General features: G+C 33.8%; 1 long non-coding RNA gene across 1 annotated transcript; it reads right to left on the reverse strand.

Annotated features, from left to right (window-relative positions):
* Positions 1-1,364: 1,364 nt before the first annotated feature.
* Positions 1,365-3,973, reverse strand: LOC125862355 (uncharacterized). The gene is made up of 3 exons (XR_007446039.1): positions 3,845-3,973; positions 3,333-3,409; positions 1,365-1,604 (listed from the first exon to the last, which is right to left on the reverse strand). It is a non-coding gene; the product is annotated as an uncharacterized LOC125862355 (long non-coding RNA).
* Positions 3,974-7,268: the final 3,295 nt, after the last annotated feature.

Genomic DNA, 7,268 nt, shown 5'->3' on the forward strand with positions numbered 1-7,268 from the left:
ATTAGCCTCCAATAATTTTTTTTATTGAACACTATCTGTTAAATTAGACGAAAATCGTTAAATTAGACGAAAATCATTAAAATAATCACATCATAATATATTATTAAAAGTGAGAAGCTCCTAACCTTACCATTTTGTCCTTCACGTAAATATTATTTCTACTTTTCTTTGTAAAAAATGTAAAAATATATTCTAATAACTAATTAAATAATCAATTTTAAAGTATTTAATTGAGTTTTAAATTATGTAATAAAGATATAATGGAAGATAAAAAGTCATTCAAATGAATGAAATAAGTTACAGTAATTTGCTAGGTGGAAGTCCAAGCATTTCAAATGAAAAGTTCTAAACAAAAAACGGTTATATATTACAATCCCCAACAATTCATATTTCTTCATCCCACATGTGTATGTTTTCTCTTTCACGTATTCTTTTACTGACAAATATTGTGTAGCTGAATTTGGTTTTGACAACGTAAGACTCTCATCTTCTTCTTCCTTTTTAACATAAAGTTCTTATTGTATGTTCCTTCAAGTATTTTGTTTTCGGTCTAGCGTCTTAATTGTTTATTTATCAAATAAATCATGCTCAATTCTTTAATTGATGTCTAAGGATTTGATCTCTCATGTGAAAATAAACTACTAAAGTTTTGCTGTAACAACTTATGAGGTAACTGTTAAATTTCAGGGATAAAGAAAATGTGATGGTTTTGCAGGCAATTGAATAAAACCTTTTTTGGATTGCGCCAAGCCGTCAACACAAATGAAGTTCTGCTACATGTCTTTCTAACATGATTTTTTTCATGGGAAGAATCTTAGGTGGGAGAGTTAACAACTTTACGAAAGAAATTCTAATCATGTATAGTTGATATTTTGATCGTTCTCATAGTAGCCTATGTAATAACAAACTTCTAACAATGTAAATTGTGTGTGTTTTTTTTTTTTTACATATTTCTTGAACAATTGGAGTCAATCTATCTGGATCATATTAAATTAAACGTGGAAAGTTTCTAAAACCATTCATCTCTTATTTCTTTTTTAAAATGAATGTTTGGCAACAAGTATATTTCTTATACCAATAGTATAGTAGAGTTGCCAAATATTACTGTCATATGAAAATCATGTATAATTGAACGATTGTCTTTGTTCCCTTAATAGTATAAACAAAAAAATGTGTTAGTTGTGTACATAAATTTGGTGATTTGTAAAGTCAAGTGTCACGACCCGATTTATCAAGTCATGATGGCACCTACTATAACCCACCAGTAGGTAAGCCAACCCGTAACCCGGAACAACAAGTAATGGGTCTGAGGGTAGAAATCAAACAAGAGTAGGCAAATAACAATATAAACAGGCGGACGCAAACCAAAAACTTATATACAAATAAAGATCCCTCCCAGAACCTGGAAGTCACTAGTACAGAGCTACTACAAAATGAGTACAAGTCCCAAAACTGGACAACAGAGACTGGACTGTCTCGAAGGGAAGAAGACAAGTCTATATATACAGATGGAGACCGAAATAGTACAGAACGCCGTGTGCTCACCCCCGTCTCCAGATAAGTCTACTCCAAGCTCGATCAACGCTGGCTACTAGTGCTCGGACCTGCATCACAAAATAGATGCAGAGCGTAGCATGAGTACCAAAACAACAGGTACCCAGTAGGCATCATCGGCCGACTGAGCAAGATAAGCAAAAGTAAACTGAAATGCAAATAAAGGGTCACATCAAGTGCAAAGAGTAGTAAATGGGGGGTATGTACACGAGCGTACAGGCAACAAAGACAAGCAATCTAACTAACTCCGCCGGGCTCCCATAAACCCGACGGGTACGCTCGTGCACAATAAAAGAAACCACCTGCACGGACCCCCATAAGCCCGGCAGATGGACTGACAGTTGAAGTAAAATAATGGAGCTAGAAGGTCTATCACAATATTACCAATTTCCGGACTTGTAACTGAACCATTCCCAATCATATTCCAAGATCTCATTACGTCCCGGACTTTAACCGGAATCTCTCCAACCTCCAAAACCTCAACCTGCAGATGAGAGTAATCAAGACTAAACTGAAGCTTTAGTGAGGAATTGGGAATACACCACGTGCAAGCTGGACCACGGACTCGAACCGGGTACTATAGCTAATGAGTCAACCTATATGGGCTGGACCACGGACTCGAACCGGGTGCTGTAGCCAAAGGTCGGGCACGGGTGGGCTGGACCACGGACTCGAACCGGGTGCTGTAGCTAAAACCAGATCACAGGTAAGCTGGACCACGGACTCGAACCGGGTACTGTAGCTAAGCCTGGACATAAATGAGCTGGACCACGGACTCTAACCGGGTACTGTAGCTGAAACCAGATCACAGGTAAGCTGGACCACGGACTCGAACCGGGTACTGTAGCTAAGCCTGGACATAAATGAGCTGGACCACGGACTCTAACCGGGTACTGTAGCTGAAACCAGATCACAGGTAAGCTGGACCACGGACTCGAACCGGGTACTGTAGCTAAGCCTGGACATAAATGAGCTGGACCACGGACTCTAACCGGGTACTGTAGCTGAAACCAGATCACAGGTAAGCTGGACCACGGACTCGAACCGGGTACTGTAGCTAAGCCTGGACATAAGTGAGCTGGACCACGGACTCTAACCGGGTACTGTAGCTGAAACCAGATCACAGGTAAGCTGGACCACGGACTCGAACCGGGTACTGTAGCTAAACCTGGAATAAGTAAGCTGGACCACGGACTCTAACCGGGTACTGTAGCTAAGAATCAATATCCAACCATCCGTCGCGGGAAATATCACCAAACCGATTACCATAAATAATCCTTTTAGTCCGACCCTCATATACCCCAAATCGCCGAGGAAGTATCCAATAATGAGTAAGCTAGACCACGGACTTTAACCGGGTATTTGTAGCCGATAGAAAAGCAGGGCATTATGGATACAAGGTCATAAGCTGAGTTACCGACTATCAGACTCAAGTCTGCTATATCAGTCTACAAGGAGCTGACCGTCCGAAACGACGTCGGAAAAAGTTCTACTGCCCAACGACATCCGAAATCTCGCAAGTCTATGGCAACACTAGTCTAAGCCTAGACTAAGGCCAAACATACTTCAAATCAATATTATCATATACACCACCAGATATGGATATTCAATAATATCAAGAGACATGCTGTCATAATCCAACACTTTCCCGAAATAAGGTCTAAGGCAGGAATTATAGAAATTTAGCATGCTCGACACCCGAACCCCTCCATACTCAAGCAAATCAATAAACAATTGCCTAAACATGCTCAATCTCACGAGAGAAAACCATAGCCTACCTGAAAGCCGATCACGCGTGCTCCAACTCACGGTACCGGATCTTTTCCTCTCCGAACGGTCTCCAAATGCTTCCCCACTAACAAAAGGTTAATCACCTCGTCATTACGAATATATTGACACTAAAATTATATTTTTCGGAGACGGACCCAAAATCGGGTCTAAAACGGGATTGTGGGGCCCACAATTAGAATCTCAAAATCGAATCCGTGGAAACGTCCCAAATACCTTACTAAACTAATACCCCAAAATTTTAGCACAAACAGATGCCTACAACACCGCAAATCAGCCACAATAATTAAAAAGGGCAGCCCCTTGATCACCAATTTTCGGAAAAACGAGACCCTTTCAACCCAAACAGATTATACCACGACGATCCTTGCGAAAAACTCTACAAGTTAGCCACAAGAATGACTCAAAACGGACCTAAGATGATCAAGATCTCACAATTCAAAATTCAACAACAATTCAATCCGGAAAATCACCCTGGCAGTGGCTAAAATTGATTTCTTACCTCAAACGAAGCCTCCCCTCGCGTTTCCGAGATCACCGCTAGATTCCCCTCGAAATTCTCTTGAAGTTTGCCTTTTGAATCACTTAATTTGGATTCAAAATGAAGGAGCAATCTTGAGTTGAAGTTGAACAAAAAAATTGGACGAATTTCGTTTTTAAATTCTGGAAATTTCCAGATTTCACTCCTCTGCCACGTGTCGTCACGTGGCTCTGCCACGTCACCGCCGCGTCAAAATTCTACAACCCTTCAAACTTAAATTTCGATGTTTCGGACTCGTTCGAAGTCGGAAAAATACAAACCTTATATGGAATCTGATTGGAAACGATATTTCGGACTCAACGGTGAAGGCGGAATTTCCATTTGGAGCTCGCTTCGATGAAAAGTGGGTCCCACACCCAGTATCGTTTTGAACCAGATTCCACAATTGCCATCTAAAGCCTCGGGAAGTGAACAAAAGGTCGTTCTAGACCAAAATCAATATTCTGAAGCTAACCTAGCTGTCAGAATTTTCATCTGAGCACGACTTCCAAGAAGGTTGACCAAAGTCAACTTTTCAAGTCATTACATCAAGAGTGTTAGAGCTATGAGACAATATTTTTATTTTGTAAATTACTTGATTTATAAATTATTATTTTGTGTATAAACAAAAATTATCACAACTATATATATATATATATATATATATATATATATATATATAAGAACCTCAGGCCCGCCTACGTGGCGCCATCACAAACCAGAATTTCGTTTTAATCTATTTATTTACAAAATTTGCCTTCCCTTTCATGAAAAGTTGGGACTTTTATGAAAAGTTGTGACTTTAATGAAGAGTTACAACTTTAATGAAGAGTTGTGACTTTTATGAAAAGTTATGACTTTTATGAAAGGTTGTAACCTTTCCAAAGAGTTGCAACTTTTCCAAATAGTTGTAACCTTTCTGATAAGGCACAATAAACATTTGTTCACACTACCCTTTGTTGTCTATAAATAGAGGGATTTCCTCTCATTTAGCTCAACGAAAATTCTGAACCTCCTCCTCCTCTTCTTCTTCTTCTTCACAATTAAATATTTGTATACTTTGCTCATGTTGAGTGGCTCACTGACACTATTGCTTATGTTACAGATCCTGGTATGTATTTTTACAATCATTAATTTATAATTTATAATTTATGCTTATGTAATTAAGGCTTATGTAATTAAGGCTAAATGACAAGATGTAATGATTTTCATTTTCCTTTACATTATTAATGTTTGTTACTACGTAATTTTGTATGTAAGGTAATATAGTGTTTTAGTTTTAATGTCTAATAGGTTTTAAGTATTATTTTATAAATTCTGTGATATTAAATTCCCGCGCGAAGTGCGGGTAATTTTACTAGTATATATATAAAGTTGAATATAGAAGAAGTGATGTGATACCTTCTTATGAGCTATATTCCTATTTATCTTTTTTTTCCTTGTTTTAACCATTTTTATTTATTTAAATTAATTATTATATTATAAAAACAAATTACTTAATTTATTACAAATAAGTATTTTATTAATGAAGGTACATTTACAACAAAGAACTCTTCACATAAAACTTTACAAGAAGTAATTATTAATAACTCATAGAAGTAATTATTCATAACTCATACCTCTCTAATTTCCATTTATATATATATATATATAAGCAATATTTTTTCTCCCTTTTAAACCTTTTTTTTAATCTCTTCAATTATTTTATTTAATAAAATCATCTTCTTAACTCATATTTCTTTGATAATATTCATAACCTTAACTTATCATATTCATAACTTTCAATTATTTAATGTATAAATTTGCTACACTTTAAAATCATTTTAATAGAAATTTATTTTGAGGTATATGTACCTCCCACTATAATTGTCTTCTTTATTAGAGTTTTTAATATATATTCATGCTTTCTTTCACCTTCAATTTTTATAATACTCAATTTATTTTATTAATGTGGCATACTAATATGTTAAAAGATGGGAGAAAATTTAGTTTATTTTATTTTATTTTTTATAATTAAAAAATTATTTATTCACTTCAATCAACTTTTCACCTTTCAATATAATTGTCTTCTTTATTAGAGATTATGACATATATTCATGTATTCATCCACCTTCAATTTTTTCAATTCTTAATTAATTTTATTAATGTGGAGTAGTAATGTATTAAAAGATGGGAGATAAAACAACATATATATATATATACACACACATACACACATATTTCACTACCAATTTATGCAAACATGAAACAGCCATTTTAGTTTTTGTTGTGTTTATGAAATGCTCCAACATAATTTTCAATGTATTTTTTTGTTGAATAATAGTAATCTATCTAATGAGATCATATATTAATGAATATTTATCTTGATTACACTTACTTATATTATATGTGTTCAATTTTCTGTAAAATTTCTTATTATAGGCTAAGATTTCTCATCGTATTGGTTGAAAAATTTATATTTTTGCTGCATTACTATTTCTTGCTCAACAATTGCTAAATTTTAATATTTATGCTATGCCATCCATGTCAAGAAGGTTGATAATGATACATACATCGAATTTCTTCTAAGGTGATTATATGCACTAAATTCTTAAAAACAAATTATGCTCCTATTTTATTTCAATTTCTTTTATGATGTATAATATTTTTTTTATTAAATTTGTTCAAGATTATGATTAGTGATTGATACTATGTAACTTTGACAACTATTTTAAAGTTTATGGCTAAAAGATATAGGCAAGAGTTAATTTCATAACAAGAAATTAAAAAGAAAATAAGAAGTTTACCATTACAAATAAATCATTTGTGTTGGTTCATAAAATTAGTAACATGCTTTATAGATTATACGTTAAGTATGTTAATGCATTTGAAATAATTGTTATGGGTAGTGGGAGGGTTAAACTATTCACTAAGTAATTTTAATCTTTTGATTTTTCTTAATAAAGATAACATTCAAGTAAATTAGTAACTTCTTTTTATATTAAGAAACATGGTAAGAAAGATACTAGTAGAAAATTAAGAAAAATAAGAAGAAAATTAAACAAATTATATCCGGATATATCTAAAATAGAATATAAATATATTCAATACTTAAAAATACAATGAATAACAAGAATAGCGAATATAGACAAAAACTTAATGAAGTAATTATAGAAAAACGACAAGAATTAGAACATAGAAAAAATAGACTTAATAGTAATATATTTGCAGGAAATTGTCACAAATCTATACTAGCACAAAGAAAGACTATTTTTTATCTAGAAATACAAATAAATAACTTAGAATATAAACTACAACATAATTTATAAATGAATAAAGAAGAATACGCAATAGATGAAAAAACATATGAAAATTATGACGGATTAAAAATAAAGATAATATTTTCTAATCTAGGAAGAAGATATAA

Source organism: Solanum stenotomum, chromosome 4 (assembly GCF_019186545.1).
Source record: "Solanum stenotomum isolate F172 chromosome 4, ASM1918654v1, whole genome shotgun sequence".
NCBI lineage: Eukaryota > Viridiplantae > Streptophyta > Magnoliopsida > Solanales > Solanaceae > Solanum > Solanum stenotomum.